At 41.4% G+C, this 20930-nt stretch overlaps 1 protein-coding gene across 9 annotated transcripts in view; it reads right to left on the bottom strand.

Annotated features, from left to right (window-relative positions):
- nrxn3a (neurexin 3a) overlaps nucleotides 1–2476 on the bottom strand; it is a 201588-nt gene extending 199112 nt beyond the window's left edge. For 3 of the 9 annotated variants that reach the window (XM_084915423.1, XM_084915424.1, XM_084915425.1), the window contains exon 1: nucleotides 2167–2471. The gene's annotated coding sequence lies outside the window, so the exon portion shown is untranslated. Of the gene's footprint in view, nucleotides 1–2166 lie in introns of all 9 variants that reach the window. The other 6 variants (XR_014798685.1, XM_084915428.1, XR_014798686.1 and 3 more) reach the window with 4 other exon arrangements.
- Nucleotides 2477–20930: the final 18454 nt, after the last annotated feature.

Raw genomic sequence — 20930 nt, 5'->3', positions numbered from 1 at the left:
TTCAGGCTGACACATACAATTTTAAATGATCAGTTGTTCACAAAATTTAGATTTTTTATGGCCCAACTATGACACACTCACAACGAAAAAATGCAGAAAACGACCAAACTAAAGAAAAGAGCATTCTCCAGAATGCTGCGTATTATTTGACTCTCCCCGCCCAGTGGGATTAGTGGTACCTTGAGAGCCCTTGGCTTTTTACACTTGATTTGTCAGCGTAGTTAATCGGCTGCCAACCACGGGGGGAAAAGGACAGCCAAATTACCCGAATCACCCCCACCCTCCACACTACCACCACCACCCTAACCTTAAATTAGGATGAAGGAAAATTAAAGGGGTGTTTTATATTTCTGCATCAAGCACGCGTCGTATTCTGAGGCGTTTTTCAGTATATATCAACCCAACACTGGATCTCGTGTTAATAATGAACACACATTTACAATCAGATTTAACACAACCTGCCGAGAAATATTTAAAAAATAATCAAACGAAAGATTTTTTTTTTCTTTCTAGAACTGTCAGCCTCGGAGAATATTAGCCATTTAAAGTGTAGGTGATGAGACATCATTGGGCCCTTTGCAGGGGAAACAGACGCATTCTCTAGGTTTGGGTTACGCCCATCCACAGAAGCGTTAAAAAATCCAGATTAGGAATTCCCCGTGCATAAAAGCACAAAAAAAATAATCTAATCCTATTAACTCTACAAATCCGACACATCGAAATATGCACTGCAGCGGCGAAGAAAAAAATATCTAATTGCCATCCGCCTGAACTCATTTTCACTCTTGTTCATGGGTTCGAAGTAGAGCTGATGTTAGACGGCGTCAGATCGAGGCCTTGATTGTTATTTTGCGGCAGACGGTGGATTTTTATACAAGCACGGGGCCTTTTGTTTTTCTCCAGTGGAAAACAGTCAGATTTGATGTAAATGAGACATCCTGCATTTGCCGCAGTGTAAAAAAAATGGTGTAAAAGGGGAAAAAAGACTGTCCAATTAAAATGACATTTTATTTATTTATTTATTTATTTTGTTGTTGTTGTTAAATGAATTCGAGCTGATCTTATAATCGGGCCCAGTTAAAACAGGCCCCTTCAGCAAATGTGGAGTGATGCAGATGAAAAAAAGTTGTAAGCTTATTGTGCGCCATGAAAGGCAGTTTACTGAGAGGAGCAGAGCAGTCAGCAAACCTCCCTGCTGTTACTGCGGACGCCATTTGATCCACAGGGGAAAAACCAAAATCCAAAAACTCCTTTTACGGAAATGAAATTTTCCTCACCTATAATCGCTATGCTCCATTTCAGCGGAGCACGTTCGTTTTCCAAGCAAATACTAAAACTGAACCGGCTATTATTGATCTTGATAGAGTAATGTGAAGGCTTTTAAAGAATTCCGTTGAGTTACGCTTAGCTTTAAAAAAAAAATCAGAAAAATGGGGGATGATTGAGGAATGTGATGGTTATTTCATGGCGAGGAAGCGTGCAGCCTGCCTCCGCGCGCTGTCCATCTCCGGAAGGTCATGAATCAAACTGCTCAAATGACACGAAATGACATGAAGCTAAATGTAAAGATTGTAGGCTGGGTTTGTCGGGCCTAAAGGGCGTCGCAGTGTGTTTGACATTCCAGCATAAAAGCTGCAGACAAGAACAATGCGCGGACACTGGACACCTGGCGTTCACCTCATCTATTATTCATCATTTTAAAAACGAGTTCTGCAGGTTTCCCTCAAAGCCCCGTTTTTCATATTCAACACGAGCATGTTTATTTGTGTATGTGTGAAATATAATGAAACGAAAATTGAGCATTTCTGTTGTAAACACCGAGAGAGCGGAGGGGGGGGGGTGTAATTCTACACCCGCCAGTCACTGTGCGTCTGTTCCATCAGACCAATTTAGAAGACAACATGGCAGAAATTCTCATTTTCAGCCCCTCAGACGCGACTTTTCCTTCAAGGAGACTCGGCACATTCGCCGTTTCGGTGCGTAAAAATTGTGAGTGAAGGGGAAACTCCCGTAAAAGTGGCTAGTCCCGTGGTACCTGTCCGTCAGGAGTGGAAACTCGATCCGCCTCTGCCCCATATTTTCCCTGGAACATGCTCCTGTCTCAGTTCAAGTCATAGGTGGATAAATGATATGGACAGACTAGACTATACAGACGACGTTACTGACCTTAGTTAAACAGACAGCCAAGAGTATCCAACTGCTAAAATCCAACTCCACAGAGATCTTTTTTCCTTTTCCAGTCCAGACTTGTGTTGTTGTTTTTTTAAAGCAGCAGTGTTTCCGGCGCCGGTGGTGCTGATGTAGAGACGGTACAGTGACAGCTTTATCCTTCCTTACAGGTGCGACGACCACGGTGCATCATGGGCACAAAAGCCGCTGTTAGCTCGGTGCCACTTGCAGCGGCTGCAGGCGAAAGGCGCACACGCGCGCGCCACCCAGGTCCGCCCTCTCCTCAGCACCAGTACACGCCATTTAAAGGCATACTGGTTAATAACGGCCCGCTCTTTCGCACTCACACACCTCTAAATATGGTCTTTTGCGCTTTAGGCTGGTAATAGGCTTTGTCAGGAGGTGTGGTGCTTCACTTTATCACCGTGGGTCAGCAGCATACCAGATCTTTCGGGCTTCACATGTGGAGAAGAGCATGATGTAAGGTGTAGCTGCACTCAGCCATTGATTTGTGCTGTGTTTACAGTGTAATCGATATTACTGATAACCTGACTGATTATGCATTACATTGTTTTTGTTTTAACCATAATTGAAGAATATGTGACAAAAAATTTAAATGTGTTCAGTTTTCTTTAAATTACCTTTTTTTTTATAACTCCCTTTATTGTGGCCTTTCTCTGTAGCTGAGATAAGAAGATCTTCACTAAAGAGAAGCTTTATTAGAGGAGGAGCCTGTCAGCAGCAGGCTAACAGTGCTGCTATCCAAGGTGCTGAAATGCCTGCAGACACCTCATAAAATGTTTCACCTTTATTATCTTTTGCAGTGCTCACTGAGGGAAATTAATTCATCACCTATATAATAACATGCTTCAGATTATTGGGTAGTACATATATTTGGTGAGAGAAAACACACGTTTAACAAAATTTGTGTTCCTGTTAAGACTCATGAAGGACATCCAACACTGTCAGTGCAGCAAACAGACCCACTGTTTATAATTTACTTTCTTCATCTTACTACAAGGATAAAATGACTTTGACATTTATGTAAAATACTAAAATGTGTTCAGAAATAAAAAGCAAACCATCCAAAAATGAGTTGAACAGCAAGTTCTAATCATTTCAACTATGGGAAGACCTGCCCACAAAAGCATTATTGTTAGATGAATAGATTTGAATAAACAGAGGTAGGCATGGCATGGACATTTGTTTAATCTCCCTGTGTAACCGCCTCCACACACACACACACACACACACACACACACACACACACACACACACACACAGTCAAGCACCTGCTTTCCACCTGGATAAAGTTACTCAGGGAAACATATGCTGCTTACCTTATTGTTTTTCATTCACACTAAATTACATCAAAGCTCTTGTATTAGATGTTCCACATTTCAGTTCATCACACTGTGTCTTACAAAGGTTCCCAGATGTTCTTTTTAACTCTATTGAAGGTCTTCCCTTTTCTTTCTGTAACACAGTGAAGTGGAGCTGAATGGGCCGTCCACAGCTTTCCTGAAAGCAGTTTTTTCAAGCTCTGAAAACAGCAGGACTACAGTTTTTTGGCAAGTGACCTCTTGTGGTTGCAAAGAAGAAGTAGAATGATGTCACTATCTGATTACAACCTCGATGAAGACGTCAACAAAACAAGTGATTTTCTCTCCACTATTTTCTTTCCTTACATTAAACATGTTTTCTTCAAAGTCCTTGAAGCAGGTTTTACATTTGCAAACTATCTGTAAACACCTTTAAACCTAAATCTGCTCAAACACATTTAAGTATTGAAATTTCTTGTCATTTGCCGACAATCTTGTTCCTTTTATTTTTCAATGCAAAAACAAACAATGCTAATTCTATGAAAACTGAGGAATAAAAAACATGCTATCAAACTTTTCAAAATCATATTAAATCATTTGTTTGGCCCTGCACTTTCAAAATTAATCAAATATAATTTCATAATATTTCACAATATATTTTGAAACATTAACTAAATTAACCTAAATGAATTTAATGTCACTGGTTGTAAACTGTGACAGACTGGAGAATTCTTCTGGGTATACCAGACTTGCCCTTTGTAAGCTGGGATAGTGTTTCACTGTGTTGACAGGCTTTTGTTCTATTGTCTGTCACAATGAACCCACAGAGCTTCAGTTATGTTGAGGCTCTGGACAGGCCAATCCATGACCGATAGTTTTCCATTGTGGATTTTTCCTGTTATGGTTTTAACACATTGGCAGTTTCTTTGGGATTCTTGTCATAGTGAAAAGTCGGTGCCATGTGGAAAGATGTTTTCAGATGGTTTTATATGGTTGATCAAAATCTGACAGTATTTTTTTGCTTTCAAAATTCCATCAATTTTAATAAGATCATGAGCACCACTTCAGCCGGTTTCCTTTCCTTAAGAATGTAAGCCACCTTTCTATTGAGGCCGTTTCTCAGTGAGTCTGTCACCTTCGTGCCAAGCTTTATTGCTTCATTAGGAAATATAGTCAGGTCGCCTTGCACCTAATAATTCTTACTTGTACTTCAAAGGATGTTTTTATGCTCACGCTAAAAATTATGTTGCATGTGCTGGCACACACCCATTTTGGTATCACTTCAGCTGGTGGTGTACTTTACAATTTTTGGAATGTGGCACGTTGCAGCTGGGTTGAAGACACGAGGTACGAGTTTTTGCCACCGTTTTAATGACATTCCAGTACAGAAGCTCAGAAATATACAGATTCAATTTCTCTATAATTTACCAGTCAGGGTCACAAAATATCAAACTCTCTCTCTTGCCAGTTCTCCATACTCGGGCACAGTGAAGGACATTCTGCCTTCCCGTTTGTCCTGTCCTGAAGGACATGCATGAAGAGAGACGAGTCATACATTTTGAAAATGTATATACATATATATATCCCAAAAGGCTCATACAAGGTAGGTCCCATACCTTTTGGTAGCTGTTGAAAGGATAAAGTTGTGGTATACCAGTGGTCCGAAATACCATTATTACTTTAGCATTACTTTAACACAAAGTCAGGGCTGACCCAGGACCAGTGCTGTGAGTCACACTGCGCCACAGAAGTGCTGTCGCTCCTCCATCTCCAAAACCTTCCAGGACCTGATGCTCAGCAAAGTGTCCTCCGGCAGCCAAACCCATCTGTTCTCTGATTGGATTGTTAAATTTGTGATTGACATGACATTAACCAATCAGCTGAAAGGAAGAAAATCCTGCATTCTGAAGTACAAAATATTTACGACCACAATGTGATTCCATAGTGTTATTACTGTTCATAAAAACAGCTAAATGTCATACAAATTCTTTCCTAGCTGTCCCAAGTGATTAACCAAAAAGTTTATTTGAGTTCATTCCACATAAAAACAAGAGTAAAGAATGTAATACAATTTCAGTTTAGTGACCAGTAACAGGGGAAGAACATCAATGAATGCTACAGTTACATGTTTGTATGGAATGAATGATTTACTCTTTACATTATGGAATCAAGAACGCTTTGTAAGTGATTTACTCCACATTTACAAGTAATCTATAACAGGTCAGGAACAAGCACCTTTTTCCTGCTGCACTTGTTAGTCCAGACAAGTAAATGACAGCTACAAACTTCAGGGACACACATGAAGTTTTTAGCTGCCATTTATTTGCATTTCAGGGGCTTTCCTGGAAGGTCTCACACACTTGACACAAAACCCAAGTGGCTGATGAGCACAGTTTAAAAATGTTCTTTGACTTTAGATCAATTATACATTTAATATAATTTGCTCAAAAATGTAAAATGATCTTGATCATTTTGTACTCTTAATTGGTAAATATATCAACAAACAAGTCAGATACTTATCGTTTACTGCTGACTTTTCAGTTTAATTCTTATTTAATTTATTCTTATTTCCATAGCGCCCAATCACAACAAAAGTCCCATCAAGGTACATTATACTGTAAAGTTGCGTTCAGCTGGTGCCCACCAAAGCCTGGCGTATAACTCCATTGCACCTTAGTGGACAGGAGTGTCTCAGGTGTCTCAGGTCACCCTCCCCCAATCCAGAAGGGATGTACAGCATTCCACTAAGGTGCAATGGAGGTATACGCCAGGCTTTGGTGGGCACCAGCTGAACGCAATTGTGATCACTAGTTAGACCCTCTGTTGTTTACAGTGTGGAGGTGCTCCAGGCCATGTTCAAGCCCAGCTAAAAATGAGAGTCAATATGTTCTGGGCCTGAGGGCAAAGCTGCACACTTTGGGGAGATTGTCACGAGAAAATTTGTTCCAGGCCCAGGAACGTCAGCAGTGCCTGTACAACAGAGGGGTTAGGCAGTTTTCACTGGGAGATAAAGTGCTTGTGTTACTCACTTGTTCGAGTGTCCCTTCGTGGTCACACTGCGAGTGGGGGACGTAGACTATGAAGTGGTACAGTCGGACAGGGGAGGACCCACACAGGTATATAACCTCAACCTCCTTAAAGCATGGGAAGAGGCTGAAACTGTTTCTCTGGTGAGCGTGGTTAATGAAAGACATGAGTTGGTGCTGGAGGTGCCAAATTCAGCAATTCCCACCTCCCTCCATTGTGATGACCATCACACAGGCCTAAAGAGCAGATGCTGCTGCATTGCAACAGCAGTTTTCAGATGTGTTCTCCCCCCCTGCCCAGCCATACCAATCTCATAGAGCAGCGGTCCCCAACCTTTTTTGCGCCACGGACCGGTTTATGCCCGACAATATTTTCATGGACCGGCCTTTAAGGTGTCGCGGATAAATACAACAAAATAAAACTAGTACCGGTACCAAAAAAAAAGAGAATTTATTCATAACACACGTGAAAAGAGCAAGGAAAACTGAGTAAACGATAAAAACGATAACAAAATAACGCTGAAAACCGTTAAAAACCCTGAAAACTATACATTTCACACCTGAGCCTCAACTCTCGCGGCCCGGTACCAAACGACTCACGGACCGGTACCGGTCCGAGGCCCGGGGGTTGGGGACCGCTGTCATAGAGCACTGTTTTGACACACTGGGTGGTGTGATGCTGGGTTCATGGCCCTACAGGTTAGCTGAGCATAAGATACAAACTGTTCAGAGAGAATTGGCTGAAATGCTGGAAATGGGTCTAATAGAAGAGTCGCACAGCGCTTGGTGTAGCCCCATAGTTCGTGTGGTAAAGAAGCATGGGTCTATGTGGTTCTGTGTCGACTACCACAAAGTGAATGAGGAGTCACAGTTCGATCCTTATCCCACGCCCTGAGTTTATGGCTCAGTTTTTTAGGGCAGCCCTGACTGAGCCCATCACCCACCAGGAACGAATCCGACTTATTGCCAGCTATGCGGGCCAAGCTCTTGCAACGGTTGTATAAGGATCGAATGGCCCATAGCAATGGGCCAGACACCCCATACTCCCAGAGCACTCCCCACAGGACCCCCCAAGGGGCACAGTCAAATGCCTTCTCCAAGTCCACAAAACACATGTAGACTGGTTGGGCAAACATGCACCCTCAAGTATCCTTGAGAGGATAAAGAGCTCATCCAGTGTTCCACGACCAGGACAAAAACCGCATTGTTCCTCCTGTATCTGAGGTCCGAATAACGGACGTACTGTCCTCTCCAGCACCCTGGTGCCAGTGGACACATGCCGACAATTTTCTCAGTTGAAGTCAGCAGCATTCCACCCGCACTATACACAGTGCAGGTAGAGCATCGCTTTCCCCTCCTAAGACGCCTGACGGTTTGCCAGAATCTCTTCGAGGCAGTCCGAAAGTCTTTTTCGATGGCCTCTCCGAACTCCTCCCACACCCGAGTTTTTGCTTAAGCCACTGCCGGAGCCGCGTTCCGCTTGGCCTGTCAGTACCTATCAGCTGCTCCCGGAGTCCCACAGGCTAATCAAGGTCGATAGGACTCCTTCTTCAGCTTGGTGGCTCCCTTCACCAGAACATATGGCCAAAGGTCTGGTGATACGATTACAAAATCGGTCATCAACCTGCGGCCTAGAGCGTCCTGGTGCCCCGTGGACTTTTGGACACTCTCATGTTTGAACATTGTGTTTGTTATGGACAAACTGTGGTTTGCACAGAAGTCCAATAACGAAACACCGCTGGGGTTCAGATCCGGGAGGCCGTTCCTCCCAATCACGCCCCTCCAGGTCTCGCTGTCGTTACCCACGTGAGCATTGAAGTCTCCCAGTTGGACGACAGGGTCTCCAGGCGGAGCACCCTCCAGTATCCCACCTAGGGACTCCAAGAAGGCTGGGTACTCTGAGCCACCACTCAGCGCATACGCACAAATGACGGTCAGGACCCGTTCCCCGAGCCGGAGGTGAAGGGAACAAACCCTCTCATCCACTAGGAGGAACCCCAACATGCAGGCAGCAAGCCAAGGGGATACCAGGATACCCACCCCAGCCCGCCACCTCTCACCAGGAGCAACTCCAGACTGAGACAGATTCCAGTCCCTCTCCAGGAGACTGGTTCCAGAGCCCAAGTCGTGCATCAAGATGAGCCCCACTATATCTAGCCGGTAGCTCTCAACCTCACGCACTAACTCAGGCTCCTTCCCCACCAGAGAGGTGACATTTCATGTCCCAATTGCCAGTCTTGGTAGCTGGGGATCAGGCCACCAGGACCTCCACTCCTGGCCGCCGCCCGGCACACAATGCACCCGACCCCTACGGTGCCTCCTGCGGTTGGTGGACCTGCAGGAAGATGTCCCTTTTTCGGGTTGTGCCCACCAGACACTCACTCTCAGGCACCCTCCCCACGCCTGGCTCCAGGCCAGGCCCCGGTAACCCTATCCCAGGAAGGGTGAACTGTTCCTTTGATGGTCTTCTCATAGGGGCTTTCTGAATCGCTCTTTGTTTGTTTGATTTGCTCTTTGTCTGCTCCCTCACCCAGGACCCAGGACCAATTTGCTATGGTTTGATTACAGACACAAAAAACCCTGGTAGGGTTTAAAAAACATTGTCATGAATTTATCAGTTTACCATCAAAAAAATCTGTTTATTCAGTGATTCTTGAGATAAGGGACAAAACATGTCCGGCAGAACCCAATTTTGTGGTTAAAAATATGCATACAAGTGTTACCCAACTGCCTAAAAGACAAACCAAGGCAATGTTTATACAACAAAACTATGATTTTGCATTTTTTATAAATATATATTTATTTTAAATGGTACAATACATTACCAGTACCTTAAAAATCCACTGTCCAGAAGCAGGTGTGATAATATTAAAATACAGAAAAAAAATTAAAAGTAATATTAAATTAAACATCATGGCTCTGGTCATTAAGTATTTAAGTCAATACCTTATATAATATCAAAATATGCAATTGAAAATTTATTTTTAAATATTTTTAAGTGATTAAAATCGTGTCCAGAGTTTTTGTCAACACCGTCAGATTTTTTTAAAAGTACAAAAAAATCAGGAATTATTGTGGGCAGCTTACACTCTGAGGACCCCTTTACCACTTCCTGTTTGATACACATGCCATGAGGTCACTGCTGTGATAATTTGTTTGTTTTTATTTCATTTATTGCACACCTTTCTGATAAAACTCTGTGTCACAACCATAGTGCGTCAACACCAAAGTCGATGTAATCCAAGATTTCATTATTTTTTCTTGTAAAAAGAGCTTCATTTAGGTAGACTGTAGAGGCCATAAGCAACTGATGAAAAACAAGATGGCTTCTGTCAGAAAAACGTGTGTTATGAGAGAAAGTCGGGTATTGTGTCAACACCATCAGGATTTTTGTCTGACGGTGTTGACCCTTTTTCTAATGGTGTTGACAAATGTCACAAAAGTGTCCTATTCACTATTTATATTAAGTTATTTTTTACTAATATTTCAGATATATTACTTCTTGTGTATTTTACTGATATTTCTGCTTCACAGATGTGTCAAATATTATCAAATTTGTCTTATCTTGAATCTCATTGTTTATGTATACATTATTAATCCTGTAGGAACATGCTTAGTCCTCGGCATTTAACCCATTCACTCAGTGATGCAGTGGGCAGCTACCAATCCAGGATGGCTTCTGTTCGTTGGATTTGAACACCCAACCTTTCGATCATGTGGCATCTACTGAGCTAGCTGTGCCCCGAGAGCTGTTCTTTAATTGATGATGTATGAATCCTGCTTCCAGGCCCAAACTACTCTGTGTTTATTAAGGCTGTTGTGCTGTTAAAATGTTTTAATGCTTTTATCTTGTTCTATTACATCTGAACAAGCCCCTAAAAACAGTCAGTGATCACTGTCAGCCTAACCATCGCAAACCCTCACGTTAACTTTTATCAAGTGGAAAAAAATTAGCATTCATCCTCCAGCTTCACAGTGTTTATATTATGCTAACGCAGCTGTGTCGCTAGCGATCACGTAGCACATCACTATATACCAGCTAGCCCAACTTCAGTAACCTGACAATAGTCACTGCTGTTTAGTTTTCTGTCTCCATTTATGTTGGAAGTGACAGCAGAGCTGGTGTATCATGTTCAGGTGGAAACGAGCAATCTAACTTCTAACTCTGTTAAATTTCACATATTCTGTTTTCATGGATGCCTGGATGTTACACCTGGTAGAGCCACACTGATCATTTTATTAAAGATGAAAGAATTTAGACAGTTTGTAACTCTCAGTGATGCCGCAGAGTTCCTTTGACTTTGGGATCTGCAGCGGAGGTTGGACCTGGAAATGGCTAAAGACATCAAACTTAATGGCCGGATAGCATTTCTATTGCTTAATGCAGCGGTCCCCAACCCCCGGGCCTCGGACCGGTACCAGTCCGTGAGTCGTTTGGTACCGGGCCGCGAGAGTTGAGGCTCAGGTGTGAAATGTATGGTTTTCAGGGTTTTTATCAGTTTTCAGCGTTATTTTGTTATCGTTTTTATCGTTAACTCGGTTTTCCTGGGTCTTTTCACGTGTGTTATGAATAAATCTTCTTTTTTTCGGTACTAGTACTAGTTTTATTTTGTTGTATTTATCCGCGACACCTTAAAGGCCGGTCCGTGAAAATATTGTCAGGCATAAACCGGTCCGTGGCGCAAAAAAGGTTGGGGACCGCTGCCTTAAAGCATAATTGTGTTGTGAATATTCATCCTTAATCTGTGAAAAAGCATAAGGTTCAGAAAAATTATAGTACTTACAAAATGGTACATTTCAGGCTAGAATAGTAAAGGGGAACCTGTCAGTAGAGGGACGAAAGAGAAGGAACAGGGATGATTAAAAAAAAAGGAGAGAAAAAATTAACAGCCAGCCTGAGTTGAAGAAAGAGTTTCTCATAAAGGAAAGGGAAAGATGGAGAAATAGAGCGAAAGAGAGAAAAATAAAGAACATCAGTGATCTGAAAGGTTTTGGAAACAAGCACAGAGACAAAAGGAGAGAAAGTCCAGCAGGGTCTAAACACACAACCACAGAGAACTTTAGGAATCAAGGAGCAGGCAGCTAGTTGCAGGTGAACTATTAAGATGTAGAACTTGACATGTGCAAAAACAGAATTGTTATGATGTGTCTTGTGATATTACACAGGTTGTTAAGGTTTAATTGTCATTTTGAAAGAAATAATATCTTGTTTTCTACTCGTGTGTCACCACCGTCAGATTTGTGTCACCACCGTCAGCACCTTGTCAACTCCATAATATGGAGTTTTGGTTTATTTTTCTCTTTTGGAGAACACTATAGTTTCCTCCCTCATGATCTTCCAATAAAAATACGTAATTTTCTCAATAAATGTGTAATTTGCATGCTGCTTAATATGACTGTTTCTTATACAGATTAAATACAAGCTTCTGAAAATATGTATGACTGTAACTCTAATAATAAAAAGCCAAAACAATCTTACTTTTAAATGTGGTATAATTACTTTGAAAACATATGTGCATAAACAATAGAATAGAGAAGCTGCTAATAGTCAAAATAGCTGAAACAACTTCATTTAAAATATATATTTTTGCATTTCTTTGTGTCAGATGGTGTTGACAAAAGCCTTGCACTTCTCCAGCAAAAACATAAATTATTAAAAAATGTTACACCTGTATCACTGTATTGCATTATTATTAGCGTCAGTCTATCATTGTGTTCAGTCCTGATGGTCAATGTTGTTGTTTTTTTTTAAATGACCTCCAACAAGGAAGCCTAATGTCTGCTGTTCAATACCGAAGAAATGTAAACTTTTTAAATTCTGCCAAATTACAAAACTCTTAGTTGTGTCTGTAATCAAACCTCTGTAACTTTGCTCTGCTTCACTTCAACATGGTTTTCTTCAGTTTTTGATCTACGGCAGAATATTTTTAAGGTTATCTGCTATAAAAAGCCAGGCCAGGACCTAACCAGCCCTTTGACTGATTTTACCTGAAAGGGTGCCCCAGATCTAGTCCAGTGGGCAGAACACTGCCAGGTGGTATTCGTGAGCTCATTTCCCTTCAGAATTACCTCCTCGAACACTCATCACCCTCTGCTCAGACCACGCCCCACTGCAGTGACTCCACCACATGAAGGATGCCAATGCCCGATCACCAGGTTGTATTTGATTTTACAGCCCTTTAAATTCAAGGCAGTCAATATGCCTCACGCTCAGGGAGGGGTGGTGAGTAATCACATCTCCCCCCTTTTTCAGTGACTGTGTGATGTCGGCTGGGAAGCTGTCTAGTCGGAGATGCTACAACCGTGCAAGACAAATATGCTCTTTTGTAAAAAAAAAAAAAATCATCATAAACCTCACCAAGCTGTCAAGAGTCATGACTAGGGTTACATATATGTTATGCCTTCTAATAATATGGCTTAAGGGAAGCAGGTATAATGTAAATAAGCACATAAGGAAAGCGATTAATAGATCACTAGATGTTATCATATTACATGACAGTTACATACATACCGTAGCTGCCTCCACCAGTGTGTGAATGTGAGAGTGAATGAATAGTGGCATTGTAAAGCGCTTTGGGTGCCTTGAAAAGCGCTATATAAATGCAATCCATTATTATTATTATTATTATTATTATTATTATTATTAATCATTCGGTTTATGACTGACTTTCAAGTTATTTGTTAACCATTTACTAACAGAGTTTTATGGCCAACTTCAAGGTTTACTAAAGGCTTATGAACAAGTTAGAACATATTAATTTTTCTAAAATAGCAGCTACCAATCATCTACAAATGTCTATTCATATTTTTTGAAAAGTAACTGACTAATAATGTAAAAAAAAAAGTAATGTTGCACTGGAGCCTTACAGTGATTAGTTTCTCCTGTTATCTAGCCAGCTGACACGCCTGCTAATAAGATTGTTGTGGCACTCGATGGCCTTTATCTCACCTTAAACACTTCCAGATGCCTCACTCTTAATTGTTCTCATGCTTTTAAAAACAGCATGATGATGGGTATAAGCAGTGTAAACATCGGGTACCTGGATGTCCCACAGCTTTGGAGTCAGTGTGCTAGGATACAAAGTCATCTCAAACCTCACATTAGTAATTAGGATAGGATTGATCACATGGTTTTTTAACATGACATTTTAGCAAAGCATTCTATTTCTCCATCTTACATGGTGGGTAAGCTGTACTTTTTGGGGCGCAGGAGGGGACCGTATTGCGGGGTGACTTAATCTTACATAAATCAAGGTGATTTTAAATATGATGTTAGTAACTTTAAGTATAGTGTAAGTAATTTTAAGGAAAAACCAACAATTATTTTAGAGTGACCCAGTTGTTTCCAGGTAATTTACAGGGAAGGAGACACACATTGTACTGCAAGTAAGTACTGTTTAAGTAATTTTGTGCATCATGGACGTTTCACTGTTCAACAGTCTTTTTATTTAAAATATAAAAATGATACAGTGACAAGAACTTTTCTCCTATTCTTGCTGAAATTACACATACAATCAACTTTGCAGGGCATAGGCTGATGTGAGCCTATAATAATGGAGACAAGGTGAGTTGTTTTTATGTATAAAGGCAAATTTACACCATTGGGCCCAGCTCTCAAAACCTGACATAGGTGTAACACTGTCTGCGTAGCTGGATTTAAGACATTAGTGTCATGGTCCTGAGTCTGTGGACTCAGTGGGTTTGTTTTGATTATTCTTATTGTCTTTTGAGTTCGAGTTTATTCTGGTTAAGACTTTCGAGTTCTTTGGTTTTGGTTTCTGTGCTTCCTTGGTTTAGTGTCTAGTTACCCTGCCCATGAGTTCCCTCTGCTCTCTGTCAGTTTTACTTTGTAGGTCCGTGTCTGATGTCAGTGTATTCAGATTGCGTCCTCCCTCCTGTGTGTATTGATAGTGTGTTTTCTCTTGTGCTCATCACTGGTGCTTCTGTATTTCCGCGTAGCTTCCTGTGTTCCTCTGTGAGTCATCCAGTGTTTCTCACTGCATGTCATCCTGTGAGTTTAGGTTTCAGATTCATTTGTTAGATTTTCCCAGTTTAGGTTATTTCTTAGTTCCTGTCCTCACCACCTCTGCTTCTGTCTGTATTTTCACTACATGTAATTAAAGCTCACTCATCGCATAAAAGCCAGTACCTGCATCTCATAACTCCACACCCCTGCTGCTATGACAATTAGTGCTTAAAGTTAAAGTTTTTATAGCATGTTTATTGACATTGTGCCAGTACAGGACATGACCTCATAGGGTTGGTTTGTTGGTTGCGGTCTTACAGTAGTTAATGTTAGCTGACTAGAACCCCTGGCTCTAACAATGAGTTTTATGTTAAGAAACCGAGGATATTTCACTGTCTGTCTCTTAAGCAGTAAGTGGTCTTATGTTGTCTTCATAATCCACCAGAAAATGATTCTTCCTCGTGTGATTTGATTTGATATACCTTTATTAGTCCCACAAGGGGAAATTTCATAAGGCTGCCGACCTATTGCACGCAATGGCGGCGCCATCTTACCCTCCGACCATACATACATTACACAAAACATCACATGGGGAAGACAGGTCAGAGAGGTATAACAATGGAAAATGCACCACATGAGGAAAGATAAGGAGAAAAAAATAGCTCCCCCCAGACTGAGCTCCAACAGGGAGATCAGTTTGAGAACAGAAAAAAACACCTCTGCACATGAAAAAACTCTTAATACACCAAAGAAACACATGACAAGCAACAGGGGGGGGTAAAGGGTGAGAGACAGCCGAATTAGACAGTACATCCGGGCCTGCAGCCTGTGCGCTGGTCTCCTTGATCCCCGTCAGCATCGGAAGGGAATAAGCGTCGAAGGCGTTTGGAAAGGGAGGGGGGATGAGTGTGTGCATATCAGTGTGTGCGTGCCCAGAGTTCAGCTGAGACAGTGTCCTTCGCCCTGCCAGGCTAAGTAAACAGTCTTCCAGCCAACCCAGGTGGCCTTGCATGGAATGGGAAGGAACAGACTAAACACAGTCGTTATCAGGGTGTTGTTGTTCAGCTCCAGCCTTGAGACCGCAGCTGGCGCCGAGAGGGTATCCACATGAGTGATGGCCGAAGGTACCGAGCAGCACAATCAGCTAATGCAATCAGGGCTACTTTATTTAATAAAATAGTGTCTGTTTTCCCAAGTACATCCAAACAGTTAACATCATAACAGGTTAATACATGCACATCATACCACACACAGAGCTATGTTTCACACACAATAGGGAATCCTGACATCTGCATGTCTGCAGGAACAAAAAAGAAGGCAGGTCAGGTCGATGACGTGAAGGTAAAAAGGTCTCCGAAAGGTGTAACATCTCTTCCTTGGAGCCTCCAAATTCTTTTATTGCATGTAACAACCTGTTTTCCCCACGGACATGCTGATGGGATTAACATCAGCATGTCCGTGGTGATGTTAATCCCATCCTGTTTCTATGCAGCCAAACAGCAGGGAACCATTGACTGCTTAAGAGACACAGAGAGGGAAAGTGGACTGTATGTCCTCAGCAGAGATGGGCAGTAACACATTACTGTAATCTGATTACTTTTTTTAAGTAACGAGTAAAGTAAGGGATTACTATTGCAAAAACGGTAATTAGATTACCGTTACTTTCCCGTAGGAACGCTGCGTTACTGCGTTACTAAAACCGTGATTTTTTTGCGAGAATGTCTCATGACAGTGACGTAAGCGAGTGCGACGTTCGTGACAACAGCTGTGTGCAGATCAACAATGGATCATATATGGAGTGCAGGAGAGAGTATGAGCGTGCAGCGTTTAAAGCGTGGAAGTACTGACCTTACTTTGAGTTTGATTCCATAAAAAGTGACAAAAACATTAGCGTCCGTTGTGCGTGGGAAGAAAACTTCTTTTTACACCGAAAAAAACCCCTAAACTTCCAAGCAAGCACCGAGTAGCTACCACGTAATGGGAAACTCACAGAGAAACTCGCGGATTCTTCAACTGACCGCTGCGGCACACCTGCACCAGGGTAAACCTCCGCCTACCCCACTCCTGCTTTACAGGTGAAAATAGAGCAACAGGAGCGCTAGTCTTTGATTTTATTTATTTTCTGCTGTGTTTTACTTGCATCTATTTGAAAGAGTGAGTGTAAACACAAAAAATATTTTATTTTATGTGCTGGAATGTGCAGAAAATAGGTTTAAATATTAAACAAATTTCTTCCAGTCAGAGAATGTTGCATATAATTAAATTTTAGCTTGATGCATAAAGTTAAAAGATTAAAACTGATAAAACAAGTTTTAAAAAGAGACTTTTCCATTTGATTACATTTTGTATGATGGATTATGCAGAAAAAGTAGAATTGGGCTGAAAGAGCTATCGCTTTATCACCTATTCAGGTTGTAAATCGTGTTTTTAAAAAGTAACTAAGTAACTAAGTAATTAATTACTTTTGAAAATAAGTAATCAGGACAGGATTACTTTTTGGGGGAAGTAATCAGTAATTAGTTACTGATTACTTTTTTCAAGTAACTTGACCAACACTGGTCCTCAGTTTCTTAACATAAAACTTACTGAAAAAAAGTGCCGTTCTGAGTAGAGAAACGATGTTTTCTAAAACCTGTCTCAGAGGCCAGGGGTTATTTTAGTCATATGATTCAGGATGTATGTAACTGTCATGTATTTCTTATGGGCTCATGCTGTTCAGTATAAGAAGGCAACATCTCAAACCAAATCATTTTCAAGCTGGAAAAAACAAAACAAGGAAATGACTGCAATGAGATACATGTTTTTAAAAAGAGGGTCACATATACAACAAATGTATAACTAAAAAGGTTGTCACAAATAAACTGTAAAAAATAAACAGACAACTTAAAATAAATATACTCAGTGGAACATTTGTTTTTATAATTTATCGACATGTTTACAATACATTTTACAGTTTAGCTCTTATTTTCAATAATAAATGTTTCTATTTCTCTTTATGATGTATTACTTAAAGTAAATGCTGAGCAGTGACTGTAACAATGTAACAATTATTACATTGCTTTACAGTTTATGTGTGTTAGTTTCATAGTGTTTTATAATATATTTACATTAAATACAGAAATATCCATGAATAAGCAGATGTACCCAAACTTGACCTGTATTTTAAAGTAACAGGATTTAATTCCACTTAATCTGTCCGTCTGATTTCGTGATTGCTTTACTCGATTCTTCTGACACTGCACAGTAAAGAGAATCCAAGGATCCTCTTAGTACTCAAACTGCTTGCATCTGAGGAGTCCCTTGCATTTATTGGCTGTACCACATTACAGCTTTTCTAACACCTGTAGAGAGCATTTGTATTGAAGTGAAGCAGCTATTAGCACCTTTTCACCACCCACGTTACAAAGAAAGGTCCTTCGATGTTTAATCACAAACAATGAAGCAATAAATTCTGAATTAAGTGTACAAAAAGTTTAATAAATGATGCAATTTTTATTAAACTATAATTACTATTTCAATAATGTGTTACAAATCGTACAATATCTCCAAATGTCATTTGATTCATTGTTAATTCTTTCCTGTGAGGGTGATCATTCTGTAGATCACATTCTGATGACTTAAAATTTGTGATTTAGAATTCAAAAATCTTCTTACTTGTAGTGACCCGTTATGCAACCCCTTAGTTCAAGCTTTGTATGTAGCAGGAAGATCTTTTCTGACTCCTTCCACTCTCTCCAAAGGCTATAAAGGCATACAAGAGCAGTGGGGGGTTTACACAAATTTCAGTTTCTTAACCCTTTCACACATACTGGTCACTACAGTGGACAGCTATTCAAAGGCTGCTGTCTTGTATTTGTGTCAGTGTTGATGGTTACTTGCACATAAACACAACACATAGTGTATATTATTTATTCGTTTGTCAAATTCATGTTGTCCACCTAAGTGGACATGTAAAAACTCTTTGAAGAGTACATGTTAAGTTCAAAAATCTTTTTTTCATGCCTAAAGATGAATAAAAATACTTAAGAAAAAATCCTGATTGAGGTTGTTGTAATTCATGCGTGAAAGGGTTAAACATCTATATTCACTTTAAACATGTGAGTGAACAGCACCAGCAGCTCACTGAACAACAACCTAAGCAATAACTGTTGCATTAAAGGTTTTATAACCTTTGTACATGCTCTGTGTTTTTCATCAGTGTGACAGGGCAGAGTAACAGTTGGAAATTAGACATTCAAAACTGCTTAAAGACAGTAATTTTGAATTTTAATTTAGACTCGAAGTGAACATTTTTACTGAGAGTCAGTCCAAACTTTGGATCAAAAAAGTCTGAATCAAAAGTACTAAAGACAGAAAAATTCATAAAGATATATAAAGATAAAAATAAATAAAGTCTACTTTTACAAACTCTTTAGGGACTGAACTCTATTTATATTCTTGGATTAGAATAATTCACAGTATAAAATAAGTAATGCATATTGTGAAGTGGTCGGGACCCACGCAGTGTTCAGGTGACAGTTTCCAGTGTTTTTATTTATATGACAGCGTTCTTTTTTGATTTTGATGTCGGGTCAGTCAGCTTCCACCTGCTTCCCCACTACACACTCCTCTCTCCCCTCAGGTTCCAGTGTCACTGAAAAAGGGGAGCTCATGATTACTAAATGACAGCAGCTGCCCTACCTTGGCACTGCCCTTTGAGATAGTAACCAGCCAGCCTCACCTCCTTTTTATTCTGGGACACGGGCAGGATGCAACAGCTCCCGTCTTCTCCACCTGTGGGCGCACCTGTCCACCCCCCAAGTGGTACCCCAGATTCTGTACCTCCCTCCATCCAACCGCACACTTCTTCGGGTTGGCTGTGACACTGCACAGCCAACCCCGTCAGTCACGCGCTGCACATGCACATGCATATGCAGCATGCGGCCGTAGCACCCGGTCCATGAGGTGCTGGAATGTGGTCGGAGCTCCGAACAAGCCGAACGGAAGTGTGACGAATTGGTTAAACCGTACAGAGCAGAGAAGGCTGTTTTTTTCTTGGAGTCTGAATCTGTCAGTAGTCCTTGGTTAAATTCAGCGTCGTGAAAATTGAGTGGTGCCTAACCGGTCAAGGAGCTCGTGGACCCGGGGCATGGGGTAGGCATGAATATGGCACCTCCAAACCCAACTCTCTTTCCTAAACCAGGCTCACCAGAGAAGCATTTTCAGCTTTGCTCTCAGGTCCATGACGTACTGACTCTCATTTTTTGCCGGGCTTGGACCTTCCTCCCAGTTTTCCATAATTAGGGCCAATATAAGTGGACACTAGGTGGTAGGTTGAAACAGAAGGGAAACGGGGAGAACGGGGAGAGCAGTGGAGGAGCAAAGGAAGTAGAAAATATAACTCACGTTGTTAATTTAGTTACACAGAAAACACTAAAATACTATGGCCAGGCAGAACATGAAGTTAAAAACATTAAAACAATACAGCCAAAATCCAATGGCCTCAGCCACGAAGATAAAGTCCAAACGGCGCAGAGACCGGCAGCATTGTCGCCGTCCTGTCTGCCTCTTCGTTCTGGTGCAAACTAAAAGGAGAGAGGGCCTCCTCTCTCCCTATAGGGCCTCTGTGCCCTCCGTGCCCTCGGCCCTATAGCCGGGCCTCTGTGCCGCTCTGCCAGGCCATCGCCAACCCCGGTCACCACGCCATGTCTCTCCCCCTGTTTCTCACGCTCTCTCTCCCTCTTATTGAATAGCTGTGGCGAACCCTGATTGGTCCCAGGTGTGTCAGGTTAATGATCAGGAGGGTCGGTGGAATGGGCATCCCCCCAGAACAAATCACATATGAAAATAAAAAGCATGCAATAACCGCACAAAAATAAAACACTACACGCTAATAAAAGAAGGGTGGCTGTAGCTCAGGCGGTAGAGCAGGTCATCTACTGATCGGAAGGTTGGTGGTTCAATTCCTGGCTTCCCCTCGTCTGCATGCCAAATATCCTTGGGCAACCCCAAATTGCTCTCCGATGCATCCATCGGAGTGTGAATGTTACTTAGAAAGCACTTAGAACAATGTGCTTGTGCGAATGGGTGAATGCACAAGTTGTGTAAAGCATTGTGTAAAGCTTTGAGTGCTCAGAAGAGTAGAAAAGCGCTATATAAGAACCAGTCCATTTAAAAGATCAAAAAATAAAACACAGCACTACATGCAAGGAAATAAAAACACCAAGTTAAACTTGTCCATTCCGCCCTGTGACACCAGCAGTTGAAAAAGGAAAAAATTCCATGGAGGCCTGGGGCATCTCCCTCACTGCAAACAACAGAAGGTCTAACCAGCGATCCCAATTGTGTTCGTCCTCATGAATTTACGAATCATGGACTTTAAAGTCTTATTCGGCCGAGGGTGGCAGACGCTGGTCCGAATAGATTTAATGCCGAATAATTTGTACAGTTCTTTTAGTGTGCGACACA

Source organism: Perissodus microlepis, chromosome 19 (genome assembly GCF_051167445.1).
Source record: "Perissodus microlepis isolate ML-2025 ecotype Zambia chromosome 19, ASM5116744v1, whole genome shotgun sequence".
NCBI lineage: Eukaryota > Metazoa > Chordata > Actinopteri > Cichliformes > Cichlidae > Perissodus > Perissodus microlepis.
Note: the sequence above shows the minus strand (reverse complement) of the source record. Positions and strands in the feature narration are given on the sequence as shown.